The sequence below is a fragment of the Mus pahari genome, chromosome 18, assembly GCF_900095145.1.
Source record: "Mus pahari chromosome 18, PAHARI_EIJ_v1.1, whole genome shotgun sequence".
In the NCBI taxonomy this organism is placed as follows: domain Eukaryota; kingdom Metazoa; phylum Chordata; class Mammalia; order Rodentia; family Muridae; genus Mus; species Mus pahari.
The window spans coordinates 15,891,473-15,899,576 of record NC_034607.1 but is presented as its reverse complement, the minus strand read 5'-3'; positions in this window follow the sequence as shown (position 1 = coordinate 15,899,576).

Here is an 8,104-nt window from a genome sequence, read left to right as displayed (position 1 = left end):
CCCCTCCCCCCCTTCACATGTTTCCCTGCCTCTGTCCCTCCTGGTCCTAAGTCACCCAGCAATTTTCTCTAGCCTTCCACGGCTCCAAGGCTTCCAGGCTTCTTGAAGTGAGGTAAACCTTCCCCTGCCCCCACCTCCTCTCAAATGACCCCGCCCTCAGAGCCCCTCCCTCCCCTTGTTCTGCAGGCATAGGCCGAATTGGAGCACACAGTCCTGTCTCTTCAACTTCCTCCCCTCAGTCATATCTCTCTTCTACAGCCACCGGGCTCTAGCTGAAATGACCCAGCATTTGGCCCAAGACTCCGCCCACCCCTCTGTCTCCAGAGAATCAAAAGACTCTACTGATGTCCAACAGCGCTGCAACCTGCTCTGTGGGTTATGGAGGCTCAGGGGACTCTGATTCTATGGGCTCCTCTACTTGTTTCGTTAGGACACTGAACAAAACGTCCTGCCATTTGCACAGCCGAAGTCTTAACACGAACTTGAACTCCCAAGTCCCAGACCAAAGGAATTGTAGTTTTGCTCTCTTCAAATTTCTCACATTTTAAACTCATTCATTCATTCATTCATTCATTCATTCATTCATTCATTCATTCTTATAGAGTGCTTGCTCTGCATGGCCCTATGCACTATGGGGAAAGAATGAAAGGGTTCTGATGTGACATTCAAAGGGACCCTGAGACACATTATCTTTTGAGGGAGAGAAACATATTTAATGCTGTGAACAGAAGTTCCTGGAAAGATCTGCACCTGGTGCTGAACCTTCTACAAGGCTGACTGGCTGACTGACTGCTGACTGACTGACTGACTGATTAGAATGTCAGTTGACACATTTAGGACTCTGCTTTCTGTCTGTGAAGCCCATGCTGCTCCAAGCTACCCCTACCTTGGCTGCTCAGCCAAGATGAGTGGTACCCTAAACTGCACTCCCAAACCAATGAAGTCCACTGGCAAGATGGCTCAGCAGGTAAAGGAGCTTTTGATAAGCCAAAGGACCCGCGTTCCATCCTCAGAGTCCCAGTGTTTGGTTTCAGACCCTGGAGCAATCGACTGAGGTGCATATCTTATATACCAAAGCAGACCTGGCCTCCAGGTTCTCCCAGCATCCCTCCGTCCCTCCTTGGCACACCCCATCCTCTACCCAGACCTTACCAGCCCAGGGGCTGGGCTGCCCTTCCCCCACAGGCGCTTCCTATATCATCCAGACTTTTTTTTTTTTTAAAGATTTATTTATTTATTATATGTAAGTACACTGTAGCTGTCTTCAGACACTCCAGAAGAGGGCGTCAGATCTTGTTACGGATGGTTATGAGCCACCATGTGGTTGCTGGGATTTGAACTCTGGACCTTTAGAAGAGCAGTCGGGTGCTCTTACCCACTGAGCCATCTCACCAGCCCTAGACTTTTTGGTCTCTTTGCTGCCCCCTTTTCTCCTCTCTTCTCTTTCTCTCTTTCTCTCCTCCATCCCTTCATCTCCCTTCCTATGGCTACTTCCCTGGCCTCTTTCCTTGAGACCAATGAACTTGTCCACCCAAGAGCAGCTTCTCAGCAAACCTGCTTTTATACACTCTAATCTGGCGTGAATTGGTTTGTTTCACCAGTGGAGAAATAACTTATCACACATGATGGAAGGAAAGAACTGAGTCCAGGAAGGTGTGCTCTGTCTGTCACACACACACACACACACACACACACACACACACATGCACACTCATGCACACACAGACATATACACACAGACACACATGTGCACACACACATGCATACACACTTTGATGAGGTCACCCTGAGGAAAGGTTAGCTTTGCAAAATTCAATTCAATGAACAAAGAGAAAGAATGTGCCACATCAGTACATCCATTACTATCTATCTGGTTAAATAAACTGTATTCTTATTATAATGATGTCATTAGTTTTTATTCTCATTGTTTTGAGACATGATCTCATTTACCCCAGGATTAAACCCTCTGTGTTGACAAGGATGAACTTATACTTTAAACAATAAGATTTTTTTTCCAGGTGTAATGGTGAGCCCAAGGCCAGCCTGGTCTACATAGTGAAAATCTGTCTCAAAAATAAATAAATAAATAAATATTCTCTCAAGGTTCTGTTTGTTAAAAAAATATTTTTATTTGATGTCTGTGAGTGCTTTGCTTGCATGTATGTATGCACACTGCATATGTGCCTGGTGTCTGTGGAGGTTAGAAGATGGCTTTAGATCCCCTGGGACTGGAGTTACAGATATGTGTAAGCCGGGAATGGAACCCAGATCCTCTACTGAGCCAACTCTCTAGCCCTTTAGCTTCATATTTTTTCTTTAAAGACGGCTTCAGTGACCATGGAGAGTTTGCAAAGAAGACGGTCTAAAGCCCAGTTATCTTAGCCCTTGTGGAGGGGCTGGAGAGCTAGCTCGGCAACCATGAGCACTTCCCGCTCTTGCAGAGGACCTGGACTTGGTTCCCAGCACCCGAGAGGCAACTTACAACCATCTTAACTCCAGTTTCTGGGAATCTGGCTCCCTCTTTTTGGCTTCTGAAGGCAGTAGGCGCACATATGGTGCACATACATGTATGATGGCAAAACACCTATTCACACACACACACACAAATAAATAAATTTTTCTAAAAACTGCATGGAAACATTAACAGATTAAAACAAGGTTAAAATTTTGGGGTCACCTCGCCTGTACTCTCAGACAATGATCACTCTTTTTTTGTTTGTTTGTTTTGTTTTTGTTTTTCGGGACAGGGTTTCTATGTGTAGCCCTGGCTGTCCTGGAACTCACTTTGTAGACCAGGCTGGCCTCGAACTCAGAAATTCACCTGCCTCTGCCTCCCAATTGCTGGGATTAAAGGCGTGCGCCACCACGCCCAGCCGACAATGGTCACTCTTATTCAGCTCCCAAGTAAATTCTGTATTGTATCCTTTGAGGTAAGCATTGTACTTTTGCACCTAAGGTGCCCTTGCCATACAGGCAGACAGCAGCATGGTCAGGGAATCTGAGGACAGCTTAGAGGAAGTGGGAGGTTCCAAGTCCCATGCATGGTTGGTGGGTACCCGTAGCACCCTCTTGCACCTGAGCTGTCTCTTGAGTCAGCTCCAAGTGTGGGGGCAGCACAAATCTACAAAATGAGCCACTTTAACTCTGAAAAAACAAACAGCTTGCTTTCAGAAACTGCGACAGTTTCAACCAAAATGGAGGAGCTGCAAAAAATGGTGTGGCCCTGGCTAAACTGACTCTTCAAGCCTCCCCCACTCACTGAAGACAAGTTGTTTCATTCATTCACACTTGTCCAACAGTCTTTCCCAGGACTCACACCCCTGAGTTCAGGGACTCTCCCCTTCCCAACACACCTCTTCTCTCCCTTCCATGAAAGCAGTGGTTTCTGGCATGGGGGTTCACGCTCACCCCTGTGAGGAGTTTGTCAGTGGAAATCAGGCACCACTTAGGGACTACCCCAAGTGTGTCCAGCATAGAGTGAGACATGGTAACTCCTGCTGATGGACTAACTGGCAGTTATGAGCCATTCAGCTTGGATGCTGAGAACCAAGCTCTGGTCCTCTGCAAGCAAACAGTACACCTTAGCAGCTGAACTGCCTCTCAAGCTCCCACTGTTTTCTTTTCTCCAGGTCACCGTGTATCCAGATGCTGAGTTCTATGCCCCAAGACAAGGCTGCAGTCTGGACACGGCATTGTATCGACCAATGTGCTACAGAGAATGCTCCCCGGTCATCTCTGATTGGGTAATAGAAGGCTAGAACCTGTGCCTGCGCAGGAGAGAGAAAAAGACAGAGCTTGAGTTTGAATAGGTGTCTTAGGGTTTTCCTGCTTTGAGCAGACATCACGACCAAGGCAACTCTTATAAGGACAACATTTAATTGGGGCTGGCTTACAGGTTCAGAGGTTCAGTCCATTATCATCAAGGTGGGAGCATGGCAGCCTCCAAGCAGGCATGGTACAGGAGGAGCCGAGAGTTCTACATCTTCATCTGGAGGCTGCTAGCAGAATACTGGCTTCCAGGCAGTTAGGAAGAGAGTCTTAAATCCCATGCTCATAGTGACACACCTACTCCAACAAGGCCACACTGCCAAATAGTGCCACTCCCTGGGCCAAGCCTATTCAAACCATGACAGTAGGGGGTGTCTCTAGTAGAGGAGAAGGATTTAGGAGAGAGAAGAAGGTTGCCATGCGAGAGGCTGGACCATGAGCATGTGGCCAAGAGAAGCTCGCCCTGGGACACACATGGAGCAGAGCTAGTCAGGCAAGACTGAAAAAGCAAGTAACACAGGCATATAGCTGGGATGTAGGTTAGAATAGCTCAGCCTCTGCCCTGCACAGTGCCAGCAGCTTATAAATAAAAATACCAGGTTTCTGTGTCCTTTATTTGGGAGCTATACAGGCTAGAGTGGGGCAGTGTGGTCCTTTGAATATACTTTGCCCAGGGAGTGGCACTATTAGGAGGTGTGGCCTTGTTGGAGGAAGAGTGTCACCATGGGGGTAGGTTTTGAGACCTCCTCTTCTCAGCTCCTCCCCAGTCACGCCTGCCTGGGCACTGCCATGCTCCTGCCTTAATGATAATGGACTGAACCTCTGAGCCTGTAAGCCAGCCCCAAATAAATGTTGTCCTTATAAGAGTTGCCTTGGTCATAGTGCCTCTTCATAGCAATGGAACCCTAATTAAGACAGATGGAAACCCCCCACAAAATACTTCTACACTACACATTTATTTTTCACTTTATACTTAAGTAAAATTCACCCTCTTCAATGTGCAATTACTAATGTAATTGAATTCTGCCACTTCCCCCAAACTTCCCCATAGTGCTTAGTAGTTTCTCAGCCCCTGGCAAACCCTGATGTAGTGAGCGTTCTTCGTACAGTTTTTCCTTTAGGAAGTGAAAATGATATAGGATGGACCATCTTGTGTCTGTGGGTTTTTTGTTGTTGTTGTTGTTGTTAGTGGTGGTGGTAGTGAAATCCTAGATATAATTGTAGTGACTTATATTTTTTGTTATATCAAAGAAATCTTTGCTTAATCTAAGCTCACAGACTTTTAATCATTTTATAAGATATAATTCACATACTGTAAAATCAGCCCATTAAAAACATGTATTTCTGGGAGCTACAGATACAGCTCATCTGTAGAGTGCTTGCCTACCTTACATGAAGCCTTGGCTATCAATCCCCAGCATGGTATGGTGGGACATGAGTGTAATCCCAGCACTCGGGACAAGAGGCATAGATTCAAATTCATCTTCATTTACATGGGAAGTCTGAGGCTATCTTGGGATATACGAGATCCTGTCTAAATAAAATGTATGTCTTCAGGGACTTCCGGCAAGATGGCCTCCTAGATTTCTAGACAGGTTTCTCTCATGCAAAGAAGGGTGAAAGCAGAAACAAACAACAAACAAATCAACAACAACAAAAACCCCAAGTAGGTGCTGTCTAAAGCACTGAGGGTGGCAGGAGGGGGTGATGGCTCAGACAGTGTCACACTTACCACCCAAGCACTAGGACCTGAGATGGTATCCCTATGTAAAAGCTAAGGGTAATGTCATGAAGTTGTCATCATAGCAGGGATGAGTGGAGACAGGCGGATCCCTGCAGCCCATTGTACAGCCAGCCTAACCATGTCAGTGAGTTCTAGGTTCTGCAACAGACCCTGTCTCAAAACGAGGTGGATAGCCATTGAAAAGCTTATGAAATATTGACTTCTGCCCACATACGTGCACCTGCATTCATATGAGCACACACCCAAATGAGCACATGTAACACACACACACACACACACACACACACACACACACAGAGAGAGAGACAGACAGACAGACAGACAGACAGACAGAGACAGACACAAAAAGAGACACTGGAGGAATGACTCCAGAGCATCACACAGAGAAGACCACAAAGACCCAAGATGACCTCGCCTAGAACAAAAGAGGGTGGGGGATTCCTGGAGAGAGGTCTCAGTGGTTAAGAGCACTGGCTGCTCATCCAGATGACCTGGGTTCAGTTCCCAGCACCAGCATGGTGGCTCACAATTGTCTCTAACTCCGTGTGCCCTCTTCTAGTTTCTGCAGACAACTAATATGCACATGGTGCACAGGTGCACAGGCAGACATTCAGGCAAAACATTTTACACATATCATAAAAACTTAAAAAAAAAAAAAGGAAGTGAGACACTTTGCGTGCCTGTTCTGAGCCTTCATTGACATCTTCTAGGAAACGACAAAGTCTGCCCATGACAGGGAAAGGTAAGCTGGATGATGTCATCAACCTCAGAAGATACCACAGACAGTAGAAGATTTCGCTATTGGAGAACCCTCCAGCCCTTTAGGACCTTGAACCCAGTATAAGGACCATATACTTCTAGCATTGCTACAAGGTAAGGAGTTCAACCCTCTAGCCAGGTCAACATTACATGGTACCATTGTCAGACTGTAGTAAATATATATATATATATATATATATATATATATATCCTAATGGCACGTTCCACACTACATGCCACAATGTTCTGGGTTCCCTAATGAAAGACACACACACACACAGCCTTTATGTTTTAATATGTCTTAATCAGCACAATAGCTGGACCACTTCTTAAACTCCATGCTCGAAATCCATCTCTTGCTGAGAATCCCAAGTTATCGCTTCCTAAACTCTATATTCTACCTTGGTTCCCCTGGACCCAGTTGGGCAGCCCTCTGAGCCAAGCTCTCCTGGTTCCAACATGGCAGCTATGCCTCCCTTCTCTTCTCAGGCATGATGTCTTCCCTCCTCCACCTCTCCTGTGCATGGCAGATCTCATCTCCTCTCCCTTACCACCCCAAGCCCTGGAATCCTCAAGTCTTGCCTCTGTCTGTTCTGCTCAGTCATTCACTGCTGGCATCTTTATTTACCAATCAGAACCAACGGCAAACTTTTGGGGGACACAAATCAACATAAGACTACAAGCAGCATTAGGCCAAATCCACTACAAATAAGTTCAGTAATCCATCCCTGTACATCTAATTTCTTATACTATCACTCTATCCCCCTTTTTTTCTTTTCCCTTCCCTTTACCTTAGAAAGAAGGGATAGAGAAGAGGAAAGAGAAGATAGAATTCCCCAAATCTAAGCTCTCTATTTAGTTTCCTCTATGTCTAAAATTATGACCAATTCAAAATTATCCCTTAAAATGACAGCCTATCTATAATTTATAAAGTAGCCGTAACCAGATAGCCAAACCCAGAGGATCAGGATGACAACTCTCCACACTCTCTCTCTCTCTCTCTCTCTCTCTCTCTCTCTCTCTCTCTCTCTCTCTCTCTCTAAGGAAGGGGTAGGAAAATTGAAAATTTTGGTTAGACTTAAGAAAGCTAGCTTTAGCATTTGTTATCCAGTCTCTATATGCTTAGCAAGTTCAGGGCTTAACTGAAGTTCTGACTGAATCCGTCTGACTGAATCCGTCTGAAAGGCTAGATAAACGGAGGTCGTCAGGAATCAGCAACTATTCCTGAAGCTGTTCTGGTGAGGCAGGATCAGGCCGGGAGCTAGAACAGCAGGGTCATCTCAGCATCACCAAGGATGAATCTTGTCAGAGTGGAAGATTTCGCTATTGGAGAATCCTGCAGCCCTTAAGGACCTTGAACCCAGTTTAGGGGCCACATACTTCTAGCATTGCTACAAGGTAAGGAGTTCAACCTTCTAGCCAGGCCAACATTACATCGTACCTTTGTAAGACCAAACCCACTCTTAAAAACAACAAACAAAGCAAAGCAAAGCAAAGCAAAGCAAAGCAAAGCAAAGCAAAGCAAAGCAAAGCAAAGCAAAGCAAAGCAAAGCAAAGCAAAGCAAAACAAAACGGGGTCTCACTATGTCTCTCTGACTGTCCAGAACTTACTACGTAGACCAGGCTTGCTTGGAGCTCACAGAGATCCTCCTGCCTCTGTCTCCCAAGTGCTGGAATTAAAGGTGTGAGCCACCAAGTCTGGCATTGAACCCATTCTTGGTCTCACACTTACTGCCATAGGCACTGTACTACATCCTGTACCCACTGGGGTGACTGCATCAATGAGGGATCCCCAGAATTTGAGAAGCACCCATATCTTCTATATCAACATCA